A 21,422-nucleotide genomic window follows, 5' to 3' on the forward strand; every position below is an offset into this window, starting at 1 on the left:
CCGGGGCTTCTTTGTTGTGCTGTAACTCGCAAGCGTAGCCAAGGCCTTAGTTTTGTAGAACTGTTTCAGGAACCATTGATACAAGTGAAATATGCAGGAACCTCTTCTCCCTGGGAGTGCCACTTTCACCTGTCTGTGTGTTGCTACCCTCTAGCTTGTTCGGGGCTATGGTTATATCTGCTTAGTAATATTGCTCCATCATGTGAGGGATTCTAGTTCTCTTCCAATCACCACATCGCCTCTGCTGTGCTGTTATAAACCAGAAGCATCTTAAACCTACTTTGCCCCTGTTTCTAAACGTACTAAATCTAATCCAAGAAACAGAGCCTCCTCCATCCCTATTGCCTGCGTGTTTGGCAGACACAGCATGAATTTTCCTTTTCTTATACTTAAAAAGAACTCTTACATCAGTGCCTTAAATGTACTCAGAATATTGATACGTAGCAGCTCAATTTCCCCCCTCATAAGTGAGCAGAAATTGCATTGTGGGGCTCTGCATGTGAATTAGCACAAGTGTTTCTGTAACCATGATATCCTGGGGAAAACCTCACTCTCAGTATCTCACCACAGCCCGGCTTGGTGTGCTGGTCCAGTGAGAGTGCTCAGCTGACCTAGAAAACACCCCACTACTCTTTTTTTTCCCCTCACAGTAGGGTAAGTTACCCATTTTCTTTCCCTCACTGATGTGAATAGCTCCACTGACTTCAGCAGAAGCCGAGTGGTTTTTTTCAGAGGGGGGTACAGGGATATTGTGTTGGGTTTTTTTAGTAGATGGTAAGATTTTGTCTGCTTGCGGGTAACGGATTCTTCCTTACTGTCTGCATTGTTTCCTGCTGGATCAGGCTGGATGGGGGCAGGGTTACAGATACTGTCAATCTATAACTGCTAATGATTGCACATGGTCTCACCCGAAAAGCCCCTATTCAGGAAATCATTGTAAAAGTGTCATCTAAGTGTCAGGATTCTCCCGCAGGGGAGGCTGCTGTGTACGGCGCCTGCTTATGCACTCTGCTGCAAATGCCTCCTGCCTAACTGTGCTCTGAGGCAGGCTGATGGCAAAATTAATTCACTGACTGTTAGATGTACATCTATTTTATAGTGTAACCATGGAAACCAGACTTCAGAGCATCCTGATTAACTGCATTAGCCTAATACAATAGGGTTAATCTAGTAGCCAGCCTCTGAAGAGCTCTGATGCTGAAACTTGCCTAAGCAGCTGGCTGAGGGGGAGAAAATAGCCAAGTGTACTGTCTGTAGACTTTAAGATGGCCCTCTCAGCAGCTTATAATGAGAAGCTCTTACCCCGCACAATAGACTAATGCTCATCTCTTCATTTGGATCTTGGCTGAAAACTCGGAAACTCAGAACAGCATTTCTTTTGCGAGAAGGACATTTGCAGTGTGGGAACATATGAATTTCCTTTTGGGAAAGGACTCTTCCAACCCTGCTTTGTCCCCCTGAGATCTTACATCAAGGCTTGGGATTCAGAAGGCCTGGCAAGGTTTGCTGCTTGCCTTAGCATCTCTGCTTTTCGCCTGCTATGAAGTAGTTAAATATATCTGAGCGGGGTCTGTAGAAAGTGTGAGGATGGACAAAGCACTAATGAGGAGATGTGTTTACGGCTTGTAGTGTGATAATTGAATCTGCCAGTCCTTTGATGGTAGTGGATTATAGAAAAACAGGGCTAAACTATGCTACTATGACACTCTTCCTTCACAAGAGGATTCAAATTTATAAACTAATCTAAGTTATGGCAAATGGGCAGAAACAAAACAGCTTTGAAACACCACAGCACAGTGAATTCCACCAATGAAACTCAGGTTTATTTTTCACTTATCATATTTCTCAGACTCTAAATGGGTCCTCTTCTGTTTAAATGCCAAGGGAGCCAATGCGAAGAGATTATAAATACTACTTACACCACTATATCTGCAAGTCTGTATCTGCTAGTTCCTCAATGGAATTTACAGCTTTGTCACAGACTCTGAACAGTGTCTTACAATCAAAGCTAGAGATTTAATGGCAGGTAGGAGTCAGCTGCATTTACAAAAAGAAAAGGAGTACTTGTGGCACCTTAGAGACTAACCAATTTATTTGAGCATGAGCTTTCGTGAGCTACAGCTCACTTCATCAGATGCATACTGTGGAAAGTATAGAAGATCTTTTTATACACACAAAGCATGAAAAAATGGGTCTTTACCACTACAATAGGTTTTCTCTCCCCCCACCCCACTCTCCTGCTGGTAATAGCTTATCTAAAGTGATCACTCTCCTTACAATGTGTATGATAATCAAGGTGGGCCATTTCCAGCACCAATCCAGGGGGTAACAAGAACGTCAGGGGGGGTGGTGGAAAAAACAAGGGGAAATCTCTCTGGTCACGCGTAAAATGGTTAGTCTAAGGTGCCACAAGTATTCCTTTTCTTTTTGCAATTACAGACATGAAAGTTGTGATATTACAACAAAAAAACTTCAAAACCAGACTCCAGCGAGAAACTGTTGAATTGGAATTCATTTGCAAATTGGATACAATTAACTTAGGCTTGAATAGAGACTGGAAGTGGCTAAGTCATTATGCAAGGTAACCTATTTCCCCTTGTTTTTTCCTACCACCCCTCGACGTTCTTGTTAAACCCTGGATTTGTGCTGGAAATGGCCCACCTTGATTATCGTACACATTGTAAGGAGAGTGATCACTTTAGATAAGCTATTACCAGCAGGAGAGTGGGGTGGGGGGGGGAAGAGAAAACCTATTGTAGTGGTAAAGACCCATTTTTTCATACTTTGTGTGTATAAAAAGATCTTCTATACTTTCCACAGTATGCATCTGATGAAGTGAGCTGTAGCTCACGAAAGCTTATGCTCAAATAAATTGGTTAGTCTCTAAGGTGCCACAAGTACTCCTTTTCTTTTTGCGAATACAGACTAATATGGCTGTTACTCTGAAAGCTGCATTTACTGGACTTCACATATTTTATGCAACTATAAATTATCTAAACTTTCTCTTGTTCTGATTTGCAAATGACAATGAGGACATTGAGAATTTGTGGAGGAAAGGTTAACTGGAGGGCTTAGTGCACAGAAGAGGAAGTTATTCATTTTGGAGAGACATGAGATCATCCCTACCTTAAGGAGGGCTATTATTGGCAAGAGGATGCTGGGAAATTTTCTCTCCCCAGAGAGAACATTGGAATCGTAGAAATGTAGGGCTGTAAGGAATCTCAAGAAGTCATCTAGTCCCTCACCCTGAACTGAGGCAGGACCAAGTATATGTAGACCATTTCTGCAAGATTTGTCTAACCTGTTCTTAAAAACCTCCAGTGGTGGTGATTCCACAACCTCCCTTGGAAGCATATTTCAGTGCTTAACCATCATTGTAGTTAGAAAGTTTTCCCTGAAATCCAACCTAAATCTCCCTTTCTGAAGATTAAGCTCATTACTTATTGTCCTACCTTCAGTGGCCATGGAGAACAATTGATCCCCATCCTTTTTATAACAGCCCTTAACATATTTGCAGACTGTTCTCAGGTCCCCTCCATCAGACTTTTCCCAAGACTAAATATGTCCCATTTAACTTTTCCTCAGATTACATTTTCTAAACCTTTTAATAATTTTTGTAGCTCTGCACTGGACTCCGATTTGTCCATATCTTAAAGTGTGATGCCCAGACCTGGACATAGTACTGCAGCGGAGGCTTCACCAGCATCAAATAGAGTGGGGCAGTTGTTGCTCATGTCTTACATACGACATCCCTGCTAATACACCCCAGAATATTAGCCGTTTTAGCAACTGCGTCACATAGTTGGCTCATTCAATTTGTGATCAACTATAACCCTGAGATCCTTTTCAGCAGTACTACTGTCTAGTTAGTTTCTCCCCATTTTGTAGTTAGGCATTTGATTTTTCCTTCCTATGTATAGTACTTTGCACTTGTCTTGTCTGAAATCAAGAAGCTGAAATTCAGTTCAATTCTCCAATTTGTCAAGGTTCTTTTGAATTCTAATCCTGTCTAACATGCTTGCAACCCCTTCCATCTTGAGGTCATCTGCAATTTGTATAAACATACGCTACACTCCATTATCAAAGTCATTAATGGAAATCTTGATTAATACCAGACGGTGATGGGGGACACACACACCTCTCACGAGTGCCTCCTGTCAGCTGGGTGGTTGCTGCAATCTTTTCCGCTCCTAGTGCGGAAAAGGAGGTTGACCTTGCTTGGTAGGTGGCTTCAGTGGCTCAGCCTCCAGCCAAGTCACAGTCTAAAATGGATGAACCCCTCCTGGGGTATTCAAGGTCAAAACAAACACAAACAAAAAGGTCTTCCAACCCCTGGCTTAAGCTAGACTCAGCCCCTCCTTCCTGAGGGTACCTTTTCTTCAGCCCTTTTTAGGCTCCTTTTTTAGCCCCTTTGGGCTAACTTTAAGTCCTTCCCTGCCATTGGGCAATGCCCCCAGGGCTTTCTGCTTGGAGACTCTATCTTCACAGGTTCTTACTGCCCCCAAAGTTCAACAAATGGTTGGCCCTTGCCAGTATCTTCAGGCCACGTTGCAGGGTCTTCAGGCACCATCTCAGGCTTTTAGCCAAGAGTATTTTCCCCTTTTCGGGGCTCAGGCCACTTCCCCATTGGTCATTGTGGGGACCCAGACCCACCCACTACTCTAGGTCCCAACCTAGGGATCCTGAAAACAGAGCCCATGTGCTGCTTCCCTTTAATAGCTGCTGCTGCATGCCCTGGGCTCCTTCCCATTCAGTCCCATCACCTTTACTCACAGAGTTACAGACCTTGGGTTCTCTCTGTTATCCCTGCTGGAGGAGGGTCTTCCCCAGCTGTATTGTCTGGAGAGTTTCTCTGTCTCCCAGCCCTTCCTCACCCTTGTGGTCCCAGCCAGCAACTGACCTGCTCAGGCCCTGTAGCGCCTTTTAACTGAGCCTGATGGGCTGTGATTGGCTGCTTCCCCTGCAGCCTTTCTAGGCAGGCCTGGAGGACCCACCTTCACTGCTCCTTTTGCTGAGGTGGAGTGAGGTAGGACCGCAAGGTCTCCAGCAGGGGTGTGTGGTAAACCCTGTCACACTGATCCCTGCAGGACCCCACTAGATAAGTCCTCTGCGTTTGGCAGGGAACCATTTATCACTGTGCTTTGAGTATAGTCATTCAACCAGTTATGCACCCACTTTATAGTAATTTCATCTAGACCACACCTCCCTAATTTATTTATGAGAATGTACTCGTTCAGTTTGAAAGCTCCACTGACCTATTGCTTCAAATATAATAAAGAGCTTAAGTCCAAGCCAGAGGTGGGGCATAATGGAGATGGCTGTTCTTCCTAGTACTGAAAAAGAACAAGTCCAAGGTATAGTACGGTACATGCTCACAGCACTTGCATTGGGCTAGATTTGGACTATGATAGTTTGGTAGAACTTGAGGGCAATGGAGGCCAGTGGGGGTGACAACACAATAAAGACTAGGATTTTCAGAAGCCCTCAGTGTTGGCCAAACTCTGATCCCACTGGAGAGGGATCTGTAAATATATCCGGGGGAAGAGGAGGTAAACACTAGGAGGGAGAAGAGCTGCTGAAGCTAAAGGACAATGTTGGCACCAGGACAAATGAGGATAAATTTAGGCTGGAAACTAGGTTTCTAACCATCAGAAGACTGAAGGTCAGGGGTAGCCTCCCAATGGGAGTGGGGGGAGGGGGGGGCAAACAAGCTAACAAGTGTTAAAATGGAACTTGATAAGTTTAGGATCAGGACTATATGTTAAGAATAAGGATTATATGACTGGGGTTCCTGGAATAGGGGGGCACTAGACTCTACCATTGACTCCAAGTTAAGCCAACACTGAGGGCTTTTGAATACCTCACCCGAAGTATCTAAGGTGGAGACTAGCTGCAGAAAAGGACCTAGGGGTGACAGTGGACGAGAAGCTGGATATGAGTCAGCAGTGTGCCCTTGTTGCCAAGAAGGCCAATGGCATTTTGGGATGTATAAGTAGGGGCATAGCGAGCAGATCGAGGGACGTGATCGTTCCCCTCTATTCGACATTGGTGAGGCCTCATCTGGAGTACTGTGTCCAGTTTTGGGCCCCACACTTCAAGAAGGATGTGGATAAATTGGAGAGAGTCCAGCGAAGGGCAACAAAAATGATTAGGGGACTGGAACACATGAGTTATGAGGAGAGGCTGAGGGAGCTGGGATTGTTTAGCCTGCAGAAGAGAAGAATGAGGGGGGATTTGATAGCTGCTTTCAACTACCTGAAAGGGGGTTCCAAAGAGGATGGCTCTAGACTGTTCTCAATGGTAGCAGATGACAGAACGAGGAGTAATGGTCTCAAGTTGCAGTGGGGGAGGTTTAGATTGGATATTAGGAAAAACTTTTTCACTAAGAGGGTGGTGAAACACTGGAATGCGTTACCTAGGGAGGTGGTAGAATCTCCTTCCTTAGAGGTTTTTAAGGTCAGGCTTGACAAAGCCCTGGCTGGGATGATTTAACTGGGAATTGGTCCTGCTTTGAGCAGGGGGTTGGACTAGATGACCTTCTGGGGTCCCTTCCAACCCTGATATTCTATGATTCTATGATTCTATTACTAGCATGCAGGAAATCCACTTACTAACTGCTGACTGGAGACAAAGCAGAGTTTGACTGCACCATGTTGCCTTGTAGGGTGTGAGCCAGAGAACTGTGTGTGGCTTTTTGGCTTTTTTCTTAAATGTACATAACATGTTTCAGACTTGCTCTCCTCTTGCGTTTGTACAAAGCACTTTGGAATCTGCTAAGGGAATATTAAAGTCAATATTTAAATAGGAATGCTAGAGAAGGCTCAGCATGCTGGAAGGGCTTAAAGCAGAACAATAAAGGATATCTTATATTAGCATGCGTTTTTGTTGTTTTTGTTTTACACAAGACAAAATAAATGGAGTCCCATGTTAAAGGTTAGGACAGTGTTTTCCAGTGTAGGAGATGGGACGCCCTGGGAGATACCAAAGTAGTCCAGTGAAGCGGATGGGAGTAGTGGGGGGTTGGGGAGAAGGAGAATGGTGGCAGGAGAATTATGCCATATAACGAAGGCTGTCATGACCTCTAAGCCAATTAAAAAAAATCTGCTCATTAGCTACTTTGAGTAAAAATATGGTGGTTCCAGGGGAAAGTCTCTGAGATCTGAGGGTAAAGATGGGTGGGGAGGGTAAGTCAATGTTGTCCTTGTTTTGAGTCCTGCATCCCTCTGATTTTCCTTCAGACAATATAGGTGGAAAGTTGACACTAGTAGCAAGCTATCCTCTCCTCCCATGAAACACTACATGCTCTCATTCTTAGGGTCCTTTTAGGGCATTCTGGCGTTGTCAATTCAGAAGGTGTTTCCTGTTGGTGCATTGTGAGTTAAAAGCATGCGTTGAGCTGCAGTGTGCGGCTGCAGCTGTATGTGCCATCAGCCTTGTCTATAAATAATAAGAAAGCTATTTTTGGCGTTTTACTGTTTTACCCCTAACTTGGCTTGTGCTTTTTGTAAGAGGCTAGATGTTGGGGTACATGCAGTGAGGAGCGGGACGCTAGATGGTGCCGTGGTTTTGCATTTTAGTTTCCTTCCTCCTTTGGAGAGCATGGATGAAATCCTGATTATTTGCCCGCAAGTAGGGAAAATGAGTTGGGGTACGTCTTGTTTCTGTGGAGGGTGTGTGTGTGTGGGGGGGGGTTAATTCTCAAAGACACCATACAATGTCCTTGAGCCCTGGAACACCATGGGCTGAACTGGCAGGGATATGGCAGGTCAGGGCTCAGGTTCTGACAAAGCCGGCTGTCTAAGCCATGGTTGGTCCAAACTGAGACGATTAAATATGTAACATAGCTCTCAAAGTAAAATTAACCCCCCAAACTGAAGTGCTGATGTGACCTTCAGCAATTTCACTGACAGCTTCAGTTGTCTCCTACTGCTGAATTTGCCATGAAAGCCTGTAGGCTGGTGGCTGTCCGCTTTGTACCAAAGGTTGCAGGTTATTTATTTTGGATATACTGGAAATGTAAGCTAGGCAACACTGTAGGTAAAAGAGAGATGATTTTATACTGCCTGGCCCAACACTGCATTTTAGTTCCACGCTGACCCTCCTGGCTGGTCCAAAACTCCTGAGACCCAAACCGAAACGCTGAGGTAGCTGAGTCAGGGGCAAGATGGACCTTTTAATAGTCCCCAGCAGCTTAAACGCCAGGGTCATGAAAACGCAGTGTCAGAGCTAGTAGCCTTAATGGCTCCAGCCTGGGGTTGTGGGCAGCACCCAAGCCCATTTGAAGAGGGGGCATCAGAGGACTGGGCGAGGCACACACAAAGAGCTCGGCATTGCGCAGGAAATGTGAGTTGGTTGGGTTCTGTTCCTGGCACTGAAGGGGAAAGCCCATCTAACGTAGCTGGTAGTGAAGAAGAATAGATGAGACGAATACTGTGCACAGGCTGTGCTAAAATCCATTTTGTTCCTGCTCCCCCTATGCTTTTTTCCAACTGCTAAATAGAAATACTTTGCTTTAAGGAGGCTGTTGGTCACTATATCCCTGGTCACAGGTTTCCGAAAGGAGGAAAAACGGGTGCCCAACCCCAAGCTTGGCTTGCAGGGTGATACACACGGCTCAGCGTACCCAGTCCCGGTCTGAGAACGGAAGCCTTGCAAAATTCCACTCCCAGACAGATAAGGGCAAGAAGGCCCGAGACCTGTGCTATTGGGCTAGACTCAGTCTGAACCGGTTTGGTGGATGCTTCTGAACTCAAGCGCATTTGAGGCCAGCGGGTGACAATACCTAAGACTGGGATTTTCAAAGCACTGGGTGTTGTGCTGTAGCCAGAAGGGTGCTCAGAGCAGAACGGGGGCAGAGGTGTCGCTGTGACAGAGTCTCGAGAACCTCTTCCCCTTGCTGAGTGTCCTCTGCTGCCAGTGGCTTCAGTGTGCTAATCCTATGAATGGTATGATTCTGTGATTCTACAGAGTAATGATGGGCTTTTAATCCGAAGTGTTTCTCTTCAAATTACATGAAAGGAGCAGTAATGCTATTAAACGTCTAGTCCTTCTCCCCCAGAATTGACACTACAAATGGAGGCTGTGATACAGAGAAGTTAAAACAAAGCGTGAATGTTGTGCAGCTCTCCTAGAGCTTTTCAAAATTTGCAGGACACAAATGAGTGCAGCAGGCAACAGTGATTTACCCGCCCCCACCAACCCTCAAAGGATCATAGAATCATAGAATCTCAGGGTTGGGAGGGACCTCAGGAGGTCATCTAGCCCAACCCCCTGCTCAAAGCAGGGCCAACCCCAACTAAATCAAAAGAGTACAAGCTTTGTAGAAATAAACACTGAAGCTGACTTGGGAATTTATCAAAACCAAAACTTTTTGTGGAAATGTTATGTTTTGACACAACTTTCTCAGGCCCAGGATGTACATGAAGGAGGCACACACTTGACCTGTGGGAGACCAAGGTTCACGTCCGTGCTCTGCCTGATTCGGAGCCTGGGGGTCTCATCCCCAGTGAGTCCCATACCGCCGGGCAATTGGCTGTCCTGGGGTGGGTCTCTTTCTCCTTTTCATGGGAAAAATTTCCACAGCATCTCTATTGTTGTTGCACATCAGAACGAGAACAAATGCTGAAGCATCAACATCTTTCGCAAAAACAGAAATGTTTTCATGCCAGCCCCACTGAGTAGTATTTTCTGGGCAAATGGACAAATGCAATGGAAAAGGGGCTGGCAAACTCCGTTTGGCAGCAATAACTGGTTGCCTGCATAGAAAATAGGTTGGCCTAGGTTTTTTGGCTTGGAAGTAGCTGGCTATTGATTTGGGGGCCCAGGGGGAGCTTCCTTCTTCCTTTAGACTGGTGCTGTATCTGTCTGTCTGTCTGTTAGCTTCCAGTAGTACAAAGGTTATGGCACAGTAGCTGTCCTGGTCTCCTCCATGAACGTTACACTGGACAGTCAGTCTGTTTGACAATATGATTATATGGAGCAGGGGGAAAAAAGACTATGTCTGATGTGGGAAGTGTCTCGTCTTTAGGTGGCAACATGTCTCTCCATCTTAGCTTTTAGAAAAGGTGGTAATGATCACACTTACATTTAACAGGTTTCAGAGGAACAGCCGTGTTAGTCTGTATTCGCAAAAAGAAAAGGAGTACTTGTGGCACCTTAGAGACTAACCAATTTATTTGAGCATGAGCTTTCGTGAGCTACAGCTCACTTCATCAGATGTTTACCGTGGAAACTGCAGCAGACTTTATATACACACAGAAATCATGAAACAATACCTCCTCCCACCCCACTGTCCTGCTGGTAATAGCTTATCTAAAGTGATCAACAGGTGGGCCATTTCCAGCACAAATCCAGGTTTTCTCACCCTCCACCCCCCCCACACAAATTCACTCTCCTGCTGGTGCTAGCCCATCCAAAGTGACAACTCTTAACATAATCAAGTCGGGCTATTTCCTGCATAGATCAAGGTTTTCTCACATCCCCCCCGCCCCCATACACACACAAACTCACTCTCCTGCTGGTAATAGCTCATCTAAACTGACCATTCTCCAGGTTTAAATCCAAGTTAAACCAGAGCATCGGGGAGGGGGGGTAGGAAAAAACAAGAGGAAACAGGCTACCTTGCATAATGACTTAGCCACTCCCAGTCTCTATTTAAGCCTAAATTAATAGTATCCAATTTGCAAATGAATTCCAATTCAGCAGTTTCTCGCTGGAGTCTGGATTTGAAGTTTTTTTGTTTTAAGATAGCGACCTTCATGTCTGTGATTGCGTGACCAGAGAGATTGAAGTGTTCTCCGACTGGTTTATGAATGTTATAATTCTTGACATCTGATTTGTGTCCATTTATTCTTTTACGTAGAGACTGTCCAGTTTGACCAATGTACATGGCAGAGGGGCATTGCTGGCACATGATGGCATAGATCACATTGGTGGATGTGCAGGTGAACGAGCCTCTGATAGTGTGGCTGATGTTATTAGGCCCTGTGATGGTGTCCCCTGAATAGATATGTGGGCACAATTGGCAACGGGCTTTGTTGCAAGGATAAGTTCCTGGGTTAGTGGTTCTGTTGTGTATGTGGTTGTTGGTGAGTATTTGCTTCAGGTTGCGGGGCTGTCTGTAGGCAAGGACTGGCCTGTCTCCCAAGACTTGTGAGAGTGTTGGGTCATCCTTTAGGATAGGTTGTAGATCCTTAATAATGCGTTGGAGGGGTTTTAGTTGGGGGCTGAAGGTGACGGCTAGTGGCGTTCTGTTATTTTCTTTGTTAGGCCTGTCCTGTAGTAGTTACCTACTACAGGACAGGCCTAACAAAGAAAATAACAGAACGCCACTAGCCGTCACCTTCAGCCCCCAACTAAAACCCCTCCAACGCATTATTAAGGATCTACAACCTATCCTAAAGGATGACCCAACACTCTCACAAGTCTTGGGAGACAGGCCAGTCCTTGCCTACAGACAGCCCCGCAACCTGAAGCAAATACTCACCAACAACCACATACACAACAGAACCACTAACCCAGGAACTTATCCTTGCAACAAAGCCCGTTGCCAATTGTGCCCACATATCTATTCAGGGGACACCATCACAGGGCCTAATAACATCAGCCACACTATCAGAGGCTCGTTCACCTGCACATCCACCAATGTGATCTATGCCATCATGTGCCAGCAATGCCCCTCTGCCATGTACATTGGTCAAACTGGACAGTCTCTACGTAAAAGAATAAATGGACACAAATCAGATGTCAAGAATTATAACATTCATAAACCAGTCGGAGAACACTTCAATCTCTCTGGTCACGCAATCACAGACATGAAGGTCGCTATCTTAAAACAAAAAAACTTCAAATCCAGACTCCAGCGAGAAACTGCTGAATTGGAATTCATTTGCAAATTGGATACTATTAATTTAGGCTTAAATAGAGACTGGGAGTGGCTAAGTCATTATGCAAGGTAGCCTGTTTCCTCTTGTTTTTTCCTACCCCCCCTCCCCGATGCTCTGGTTTAACTTGGATTTAAACCTGGAGAATGGTCAGTTTAGATGAGCTATTACCAGCAGGAGAGTGAGTTTGTGTGTGTATGGGGGCGGGGGGGATGTGAGAAAACCTTGATCTATGCAGGAAATAGCCCGACTTGATTATGTTAAGAGTTGTCACTTTGGATGGGCTAGCACCAGCAGGAGAGTGAATTTGTGTGGGGGGGGTGGAGGGTGAGAAAACCTGGATTTGTGCTGGAAATGGCCCACCTGTTGATCACTTTAGATAAGCTATTACCAGCAGGACAGTGGGGTGGGAGGAGGTATTGTTTCATGATTTCTGTGTGTATATAAAGTCTGCTGCAGTTTCCACGGTAAACATCTGATGAAGTGAGCTGTAGCTCACGAAAGCTCATGCTCAAATAAATTGGTTAGTCTCTAAGGTGCCACAAGTACTCCTTTTCTACTTACATTTAAAAGCTCCTTCCGAGCTGTCAGCAGGGTTTAAAGCATTTACTGTCAGTCATTAGTAACACAGGATGAACCGCAGGAAGCAGTCCCATTCTGCAGCAGCAGCTTGGGAGCCAGCTGGTGGGGAGAGAATGCTCCTGCACCTCCTTCCCTGCCTTTCTCCTTTACATCCTCCACATCCTTTGGCCCTCCCTCCCCTTGCAGCCCCATGACAGCTCCATCAGCCAAGGTCCAGGGGTTTGCCCGAGGTCCATCCTTTGCCACTCCAGGGGTTTCTGATGAATGAGGGGAGGTCCCATCGGAAGGACTGAGTACGCCATCTCCGCAGTACTGAGCACGGGCACAAAGCAAGCCTACAACTGGAAATCAAGCCATGGTCTCCTGGGTGGCGCTGAAGAGAGTCCCTCAGGCACTGGGCTGGCTGACTGTGGGTTTTGCCTGTATGCAGTGTTGTGGGAGCTGTGTTGGTCCCAGGATATTAGAGCGACAAGGTGGGTGAGCTGGAGGACTTGTGGCACCTTAGAGACAAACAAATTTATTTGAGCATAACCTTTCGTGGGCTAAACCCCACTTCATCGGATGCATGCAGTGGAAAATACAGTAGGAAGACAGATATATACACAGAGAACATGAAACAATGGTTCTTTTGGTGAGAGAGACAAGCTTTGGGGCTGCACAGAGCTCTTCTTCAGGTTTGGGAAAGGCGCGCCAAGTGCCACAGCTCAATACAAGGTGGAACCGACAGTTTAGCGCTGACTTTTCTCTTTGCCGGTGCGAGCGGCGGTCGAGGCCTTGGGAAGAGGCGGGGTGGGGCCTTGGGGCGAAGCACGGCTGAGGCCTCGGGGGGGGGAAGAGGCCGAGTAGGGGCGGGGCCTCGGGGCGGAGCACCCCTTATTTTTTTTCAGTCGGCACCTCTGGGTAACTTGTTGCAAGGGACTGTTAAAGGTGAAGTGGCCTGTTACCACCTCTCCAGTCCATGAAGAGTATTAAAAAAAAAGATGACTTTTTTATTGGTGGCAAAATTGAAGCCTCCAGGACAAGCCACGTGCCTGAACGGTGGCTGTCGGCAGCCCCTGGAGGGCTGAGGAGCTGGGCTACGTCTGCTGAGCAGCACAGAGTAACTCTGCTCTGCAGCCAGGTCTTCTCTCACCTCATGAGTCCCTGCACCTGGACACTCCCTCTCTACAGGGGACAGGCCTAGTCAATGGCTGTCGGCACCGGGAGCCATGGCGGGTTGGGAGCCATGTGTTGTTGTGGCCCTGGTTCCTCCTCTCTCTTGAAGGGATTAGAAGCCAAGGGAGCAGTAGACCCTAAAACCTCGGAGGTCCGTTTGCTCTTAAGGGATGGGCACCCTGTCCATTCCTGTACCACACAGCCGTGCACCCCCCAATAACCCTACTCCCAAAAGGGGAGGACCCTGCCTCTGGTCACAGGAGCCACTTCCTGGCAGTGGTCAAAGTGAAAGGAGGGGAGAGCGAGTAGCTGGCCAGCTCTGAAAAAAGGAAACCCCTTCTCCCAGAGCTCGGGGCACCCACACCCCATGACCACAACACACAAGCCTGTAGGTTTGTTGCCTGTTCGTCGACACGCAGGTGAAGGGTGGCTAGACCCCTGCATCCTGCAAACCAGGGTCTATCTCCATCTCTTCCATCATCGCAGTTAGAAGTGGCTCGCTAATACCGACTGAAGTGGGGAGCAAGTCTGGGGAAGCATTCAGGGTCGGGTAAGGGCAGACTGGCATCATGTGACAGACCTAAAATGTGCATTGTAAATGAGATTATTGAACTGCATGCTGCTTGCATGAAGGGCTGTGGTGAGAGTGGTTTAAACAAGGCAGGCGGCAGCTGCAAATGGTGATGTCTCCATGTTCAGGAACATTGAGAAACCTGTTATTAAATGACACGCCTTGAACATGCAACTCTCTGCAGGCAGATCAGGGCTGCTTTGGCTGCACAGTGACTGCAGGATTGGGCCTAAGTGCAAGGCTACTGATGAGGTGCATCCATTCTCTGCTCTAGAGCAGTGCTAGTCAAAGTGGTGGTCCGCGGACTGGTGCTGGTCCGTGAGCCATCGGCTGCCGGTCTGCGCGCATATTGGAAAAAAAAATTGCCAGTCCCCCACATCAGATAGCTTGAGAAGCACTGCCCTAGAGGATGTTACTAGTCTAGTGTGGGTCATTGCAAGATTCTCTTCCCCAACACTTGTGTTATAGTTTATAATATTGAAGCACAAATGCAGATCTGCAATGGAGAGCCTGGACAAAAGCTCAGACGTGTCAAGCTGGCTCCCTGTGATGGCTGGGAGAATCATTTTTGAGGCTGCAGAGCAAGAACTGGTTTGTGATGTCTTGGATTGAGCACTTGTTGGTGTGTACACTTGGTCGTCTGGGCATGAATGTGTGCTGAGAGTCCCAGGAGAGAGCGTAACGACCTGTCATTTTCCTATCACTCTGCTAGACTTCTCTCATGGTGAGGGCTGCTCTGAGTCTCAGAGCCTCTGCTCTGACTTATGTATCATGGCACTGGCGTCGCAACATGTCATCCCCTGGATAATAACGAACCATAAATATCTAAGACTAAGTGCTCTGTGTAAACCTGTCGGATACACTATCTCTCTCTCACCCGTTCCCCCCAACTCCTTTATACATGGCGCTTGCTTGTAAAAATGTGAATCGGAAAAAGAGAGATTTTGGGATGGGGGGGCAGAGAGAGCACGTAGTGTGGAGAAAGAAGAGTACAACAGGGCAAAGGTGGGTAAGGAGCAGAGGTGCGCTCCTCTGATGAAAGAAAGAGAAGTGAAGGTTGGAAGTTATAACAAGAGACACATGCCATCTTTTCAGCAAGGCATTGAAGCATGGGCATAACTTCAAGTATGCAAGTCAGTCCATTGGAACCTATAGGTCTAGGTAATGGCTGGTAACTGGACCCTCTTTTAATGGCTGGTAACTGGACCCCCAAGATCCCAGCCCTGCTCCACCTCTTCTCCCCCAGATAAAAAAAATGCACACCAGGGCCTGTCAAATGGCACCTGGACACACAAGCTGAAAGCTGGACTATCCGGGTGAAAAACGGATGGGTGGCAACCCTAGGTTAGTCACCTGGGTGAATCACAGTAAACTGTACTTTTAAAGATGCAAAGATATCTGATGTTACAGTTAATTACAGTGCCCATCTGTTTTATTCCTCTAAATGGCAGAGGGTATAATAGATGTTCAGTAAGCTTCTCAAGCCCTGCCACCTATTACATTTTTAAATGCCAAGAAGAGATCTGCCATGCCGTCCTTTACAGACAGGTCTCAGGTCTGACTTCAGAATAAAGCAGTATCTGATGCAAGGCAGTATCTGCATCTGTTAATTTCTTGAGAATGACCATGTTAGACCCCAAAATTGTATTTAAATGATTGTGCAATTGTCAGGAACCAACAGAAGCCCAGAGCCCTGTTCCCTTAGAGCCAGCCCTCTCAAATTAGTAGGTTGAAAAGTGGCAGCCTTGCTAATTACATGGGCTTGAATGTTTTGTTATGCAAGTGGCTTTCCCACAAATGTCCTCATCAAAGGCCAGCTCATCTCCTCAGGGAGACCATGTCACTGTCAGGCACTGGGCTATGCCTGTTGTCAATGCCTTGCTCAAGTCTGGGAACATCCACAGCTGGTGAAAATGGCAATTGTCATCTTTACTAAAGAGGTCTTCCCTTCCCTTATAGCTCTAGTTCCCCGGGGCAGATCAGCAATGGATGTGAACTGTCATAGTTGTATTGACTGCAATGGAATCATGCCAAGTTACTTTCTGCTGCTTATTTGACATGAGCTCTTGAATAGCATCCTACTTATTATGTCTATATAGGCAAAGCCTCATCTGCCCCCGCGGTAGTTTTCTTCTGGATTCCATGCCTGACCTTTTTCCAGCACTTACTTCGCTTCTTGGCTGCATTAAATTGCTGCTCTGAATACTGAATTTTATGCAGATAAGCAACTTGGTTTCCACAAGCTTTCTCCAGCAGCAGCCTCTCCATACTGCTCTGGTGCTGACATGATGGTTGTGAAATAATCCATCTGGAACGGTCGGCTGGTTGTGTCAAGCCAAGTTAAATTTTTGCCTCCCCAAAGCTTTTTTGATCAGCTTATAATATAAACCTAGAACAAAGTCAGCCAGAAGTGGCTTTTCATGATTTGTTTTGAATGCAGTTCCAGTCCATAGCAAGCAGTGAAGCTGACAAGGTCCATGCCCACTTGGCATGTGGACAAGACTACTGACTTGCTTTAGGTTTGAAGCTGGTCTGATACAAGCAGGAGGGGAAGGGTTTTGTTTAGCCTGCCTGTGACAAAGATTGTGCTCCAGTGGCTTTTGGCAGGCTGCTGTTCTGTGATCTGTATGGTGTACAAAGCCATTGTCTCAGCCAGGGCTTAGATTCCGTTGAATAAAATCAGCTTTTATATGAAACATGACTTGATTTCTTATCCCACGCCAGCTTTAAATGGGGATTAAACCCCTGGGAAGAACAGGAAAATACCCTTCTTTCCCCCAAAACAACAAGGAGTCTGGTGGCACCTTAAAGACTAACAGATTTATTTGGGCATAAACTTTTGTGGGTAAAAAACCATCAAGAAGTGGGTTTTTTACCCACAAAAGCTTATGCTCAAATAAATCTGTTAGTCTTTAAGGTGCCACCGGACTCCTTATTGTTTTTGCAGATACAGAGTAAAACGGCTACCCCTCTGATACTTGGCTTCTTTCTCATGAGATTTATTTTTCTCCATCCACTCATCCAAATCTCTGTCAACTCCCATGCTGGATACTCTAGTTCTTTGTCTCATGGTCTTTCAAACTTCCCTTTTTTAAGCCACTAAAGTTGGTCTTCACCACTTCACTGGTGAAGTTAATTGCAGAAAGCAAAACATGCTGAAGGTACTTGTGCGGTGTACTGCGAGACTTAAGGAGCACAGGGAATGGAGCTACTGCATGCAACTTCGTGATTGCCCCTGCCATCACAAGTCTGAGAACATTCTTGGATTTTGACTGTTTATTCTTCTCTTTTAGTTTCCTATCCAGTTTCAAACGTCATAAAATATGTTCACCATATGGCTAACTCCCCATGTTACGACATCATGAGTCAGGCTCCCCAAAAGTCATGAGGTTAGCTTGAAAACCAGGAGGTTTTTTAATAACAAAGTTAGGTTTTTTACATTTGCCTTCTGGTTGTTGAGCCTTCAGAGTACAGTTGGGTCATGTTTTCAAGTTTTTCCCCCACAATCATGAAGGCTAGAAACTTACCTTTTCTTTTAAATGACCACTGAGATGTTCATGTAACTGGCTTAAGAGGCTGGGGCTCCAAGTGAAATATCCAATACTGTGAGTGGGGATAAAGTCCCAAGCACTGACAATGCTGTGTTTGTAACTACAAAATCTTATAGCTTCTGCTCTTGTGAACGGAAGTGAACATTTACAATCTTCCACAGACAGTAGCCAGGGAATACAGAGTGCCATCTGCAGAACAGATTAGCCCTGGCTTCCTCAGAGATTGTGGGTGTTTTGATTTGCCTCTTGATTTCACAACCTCTCTAAACTAAAATAAAATAACGAGGCGCCTGGTGTGCCACTAGGCCAGTGGTACGAGGTCAATAAACGCTGGTTCCATGTTAAAAAGCCAAGGAATTTTGTCTGATCTCAAGCTTTTCAGCTTGGCTGGATGCAATGACTTCTTTTTTGGGTGTGGTCTTCCTTGGGATAATTTTTTTATGAAAAAAATCTCTTGAGATTTTATTTATGATATACGATTATGAGGGCACTAAAAATTTAGCACAAAGCCTCTCTTCTTATCCGACTCATAGGAATCCAAAAAATTGTCAGACTTAAAACTTTCTTTCAGATGTGTCTGACTTTGTGATATGAAAACGAGCATGCCAGAGTCTTAGTCATTCCCTCCAAAATGCGCTCCAGACAGTCTCCTCTTGCAAAAAATCCACTTGGAGAAAAAGGTAACTTGTCTAGTTCTAAATTTATACAGTGAGCAATGTACAAATGATGACTGTATATAAAATAGCACTTTCTCACCTAATGAATCTATATGACTTCCTGCAGAAGAGTAGATTTCTCCTAGTGTTGAGGAAGGAAAACCGGCCATTGACATGGAAACAAGACTTCAGCAGGAGAGAGTAAAGCCAACTCTTAAAATATGGAAACTTCAATTCCGACTAAATTGTAGTGTATCGGAATAGGGGAGTAGTCTTTTAAATAGTTTGTGAGCCTTCTAGTGGTGCTCACTGTGTTCTGTTTTTTGGAAGCCACAAGAAACCAATCAGAGCAGCGGTGTGTGTGTATGTGTTGCTAGACCTGACATGTTTGTGCATATTTAGTACACAAGGTTATGTGTGACCCTAGTGTGCCTGGGCAGTTTCTGCATATTGTTTTCTTATGTAAAGAGCAAAGGTCTCGCAGTGTGCCACACCATTACATTATCATGTCTTGCATTCTGACAAATAGGGCATTAAAACTTCAGTCCTTCCCACTGCCCTGATCTTCCTCCTGCACCTCTGACTTGCTCCCTTCTCTCCGTTCCGTTTAAGAGAATTGCCATTGTGGAGGATGCTTGGGATAATACGGGTTTCAGAGTAACAGCCGTGTTAGTCTGTATTCGCAAAAAGAAAAGGAGTACTTGTGGCACCTTAGAGACGAACCAATTTATTTGAGCATGAGCTTTCGTGAGCTACAGCTCACTTCATCAGATGCATATGAAATGTCTCCATTAAAACCAATTCATTACTCACATGCTACAACCAGCTAAATATTGTCTAGTACTGTTGTCAGAAGCAGGAGTGTACTTGCCTACCACAGATTTTAGTTATGGTCACCACTTCTGTTTTCTAGAGCGGTCTGGGAATTCAAATATTTTTTTCCTCTTCTTGGTCCTACTGCAATCTCTGTAAGGGGTTTTTTGTTTGTTTGTTTGTTTGTTTTTGTGCTCAAGGTTTGGATCTGAGTTGCTACTAAATAAAAACTGTATAGCGGGAGGAAAGACGATCTTGTGACTAAAGAATGGGGAGTGAAAAGATTTGGGTTCTCTTTTAAATAGATGTCCTAAGGGACTTTAGGCAAATCACTGTCTTCTTTTTGTCTGATCCTGCTCCCTAGATCTGTGCTTGGAGGAACACTCCTTTCATGCATCTCCTCCTGTCCCATTGCTGCAGGATCATGCTGGGGAGGAATGTGGGTGTAGATTGTCCCTCCTCCAGTCCTGGGCAGAATTCCCAGCGGCCTGTTACCTCTTCCATGAATGACCCCCATCCCAGGGACAGGTATCACCAGGGGGAATCTCTGGCATTGGGGCACTGAATCTGAGGGGGTTCTGCTGGAATTCAGAGCCTGCATGGCCCTGACCTCCTATTGCTTCCCTAGTTGGAGTGTTAGCCCCTGTATCTTCTTCTATGGGGTGGGTCAAGCCCTAACTGGACGACCATCAGATTCGTCAGACTTCCTCTCCCAGAGCCCCCTGCTGTGGGTCATTCAGTGCGAGGGGGTAATCTAGCCCTCTCTTCTCCCATCTGTCCACACAGGTTTCAGTTTTAATTAATCTCAAAATCTTCAGATGGAAAGATCTGTTGGAATCTAAGCAGCCCAGATCCAAAGACAGGGACTTAATCAAATCCGGCCTGAAAGGGTGTTCTGGTTTTCAGCATTTCCATGAGCAATTGGGGTCTGAAAGTGGAATGTTCCCCCCACAGCTGGACTCCATTGAGCCAGTACCTTAAAAGCCATGGTTCTTACGCTCTTCAAGTCTTCCATTTGATCAATACTTTCTCTGTGATTGTAGATGTTACCAGGAATGATAAACTATTGATTAATCTGAACTGTTCTTTTTTTTTTTACAGCTGTGTATAATTTTAATGGAAACCTTGGCTTCCCATTATAGACAGATTATTTTGTAATGAGGCGTGCTGTTTTGTCTGAATCATAAATCCTAGCCGGTTTTTGAAGAGGCAAATATGTAACTAAAGATACATATCTCTTAATGGCCATTAGTCCCTCTCCCCACCCCTACCCCAATCTCTCAAGGACTGTCCATACCAGGTATATAACTCTTTATTGTCAGTATTGATGAGAGCGGTAAGTGTAATAAACACAGCTATAATTTTTGTAAGCGGGCAATGACCTGATAATGGATTTGTTTTCTTTGCAGTTTGCATTCTGCCTTGAGCTATTCATCAAAGACAAAAGCATTTCAGTCACATGGCTGAAAATGTTCTCAGTAAGCCATGAAAATCAACATGTTTAATTTATGCAAACCAACTTTTTTAACCACTTATTGCCCTTTATCCAAAGGGCCACAAAGTGTTTGATATAGATAGAGCTCTTCACAGACTCTGGCGCAGTGATTCTCATCCTGCAAAAGAATCCTATAATTAAGATCCTTCAAGTTTTGAATGTTTGAATCCAGAACTGAATGGTAGCAACTTCACATTTGTTAAAAGCGGTGCTTGATTATGACTGTTTTTAAAGGCTGCCCTTTTTGTTTCTGGTGAATGCCTATCATACTAAAATCCAGCAGTGGAGAGCACCACCTTCGCTGCATTCTTAGACTTAATGGATTGATTTGCGGCGGGGATGGTGAGCTTAACAAGCAGTCCTCTGACCCTTCAAAAGTACTTCATCTGTTTGTCCATCCTACTTACCACTTTAAACCAATGTCATGTAACCTCACCACCTGGGGTTGGAAGCTTTGCAAGACCAAAGTGTTGCTGGCAGGGGGACTATATTAAAATTATAAAGGAGAGCTACAAATCTTTGCAAAAATACTAAAGGAACAGGGTCAATTGTAATGAGAGCACAAGCCTTGCATGTACACTTTTAAAGTTGAGAACATGCATAAGTGTTTCATTACTTACTGCTATGAGTCCGGTTACTTTATGGACAGATCAATATGCAGCTTAATTAGATGCATATGAGTCAGATAATATGTACTGTACATAAGTGGTTCCATTT

General features: G+C 45.4%; 1 protein-coding gene across 4 annotated transcripts in view; it reads left to right on the forward strand.

The window, feature by feature from the left end:
- The window catches only part of CORO2B (coronin 2B), a 142,233-nt gene that overhangs the window by 21,051 nt on the left and 99,760 nt on the right, over positions 1–21,422 (forward strand). Inside the window, exon 2 of one of the 4 annotated variants that reach the window (XM_073304471.2) lies at positions 2,440–2,581. The exons of 2 other annotated variants lie outside the window; for them this stretch is intronic. The gene's annotated coding sequence lies outside the window, so the exon portion shown is untranslated. Of the gene's footprint in view, positions 1–2,439; positions 2,582–18,401; positions 18,422–21,422 lie in introns of those variants that run through there. One more of the 4 variants, XM_073304472.1, reaches the window with a different exon arrangement.

This window comes from Lepidochelys kempii, chromosome 10 (assembly GCF_965140285.1).
Source record: "Lepidochelys kempii isolate rLepKem1 chromosome 10, rLepKem1.hap1, whole genome shotgun sequence".
Classification (NCBI taxonomy): Eukaryota; Metazoa; Chordata; order Testudines; family Cheloniidae; genus Lepidochelys; species Lepidochelys kempii.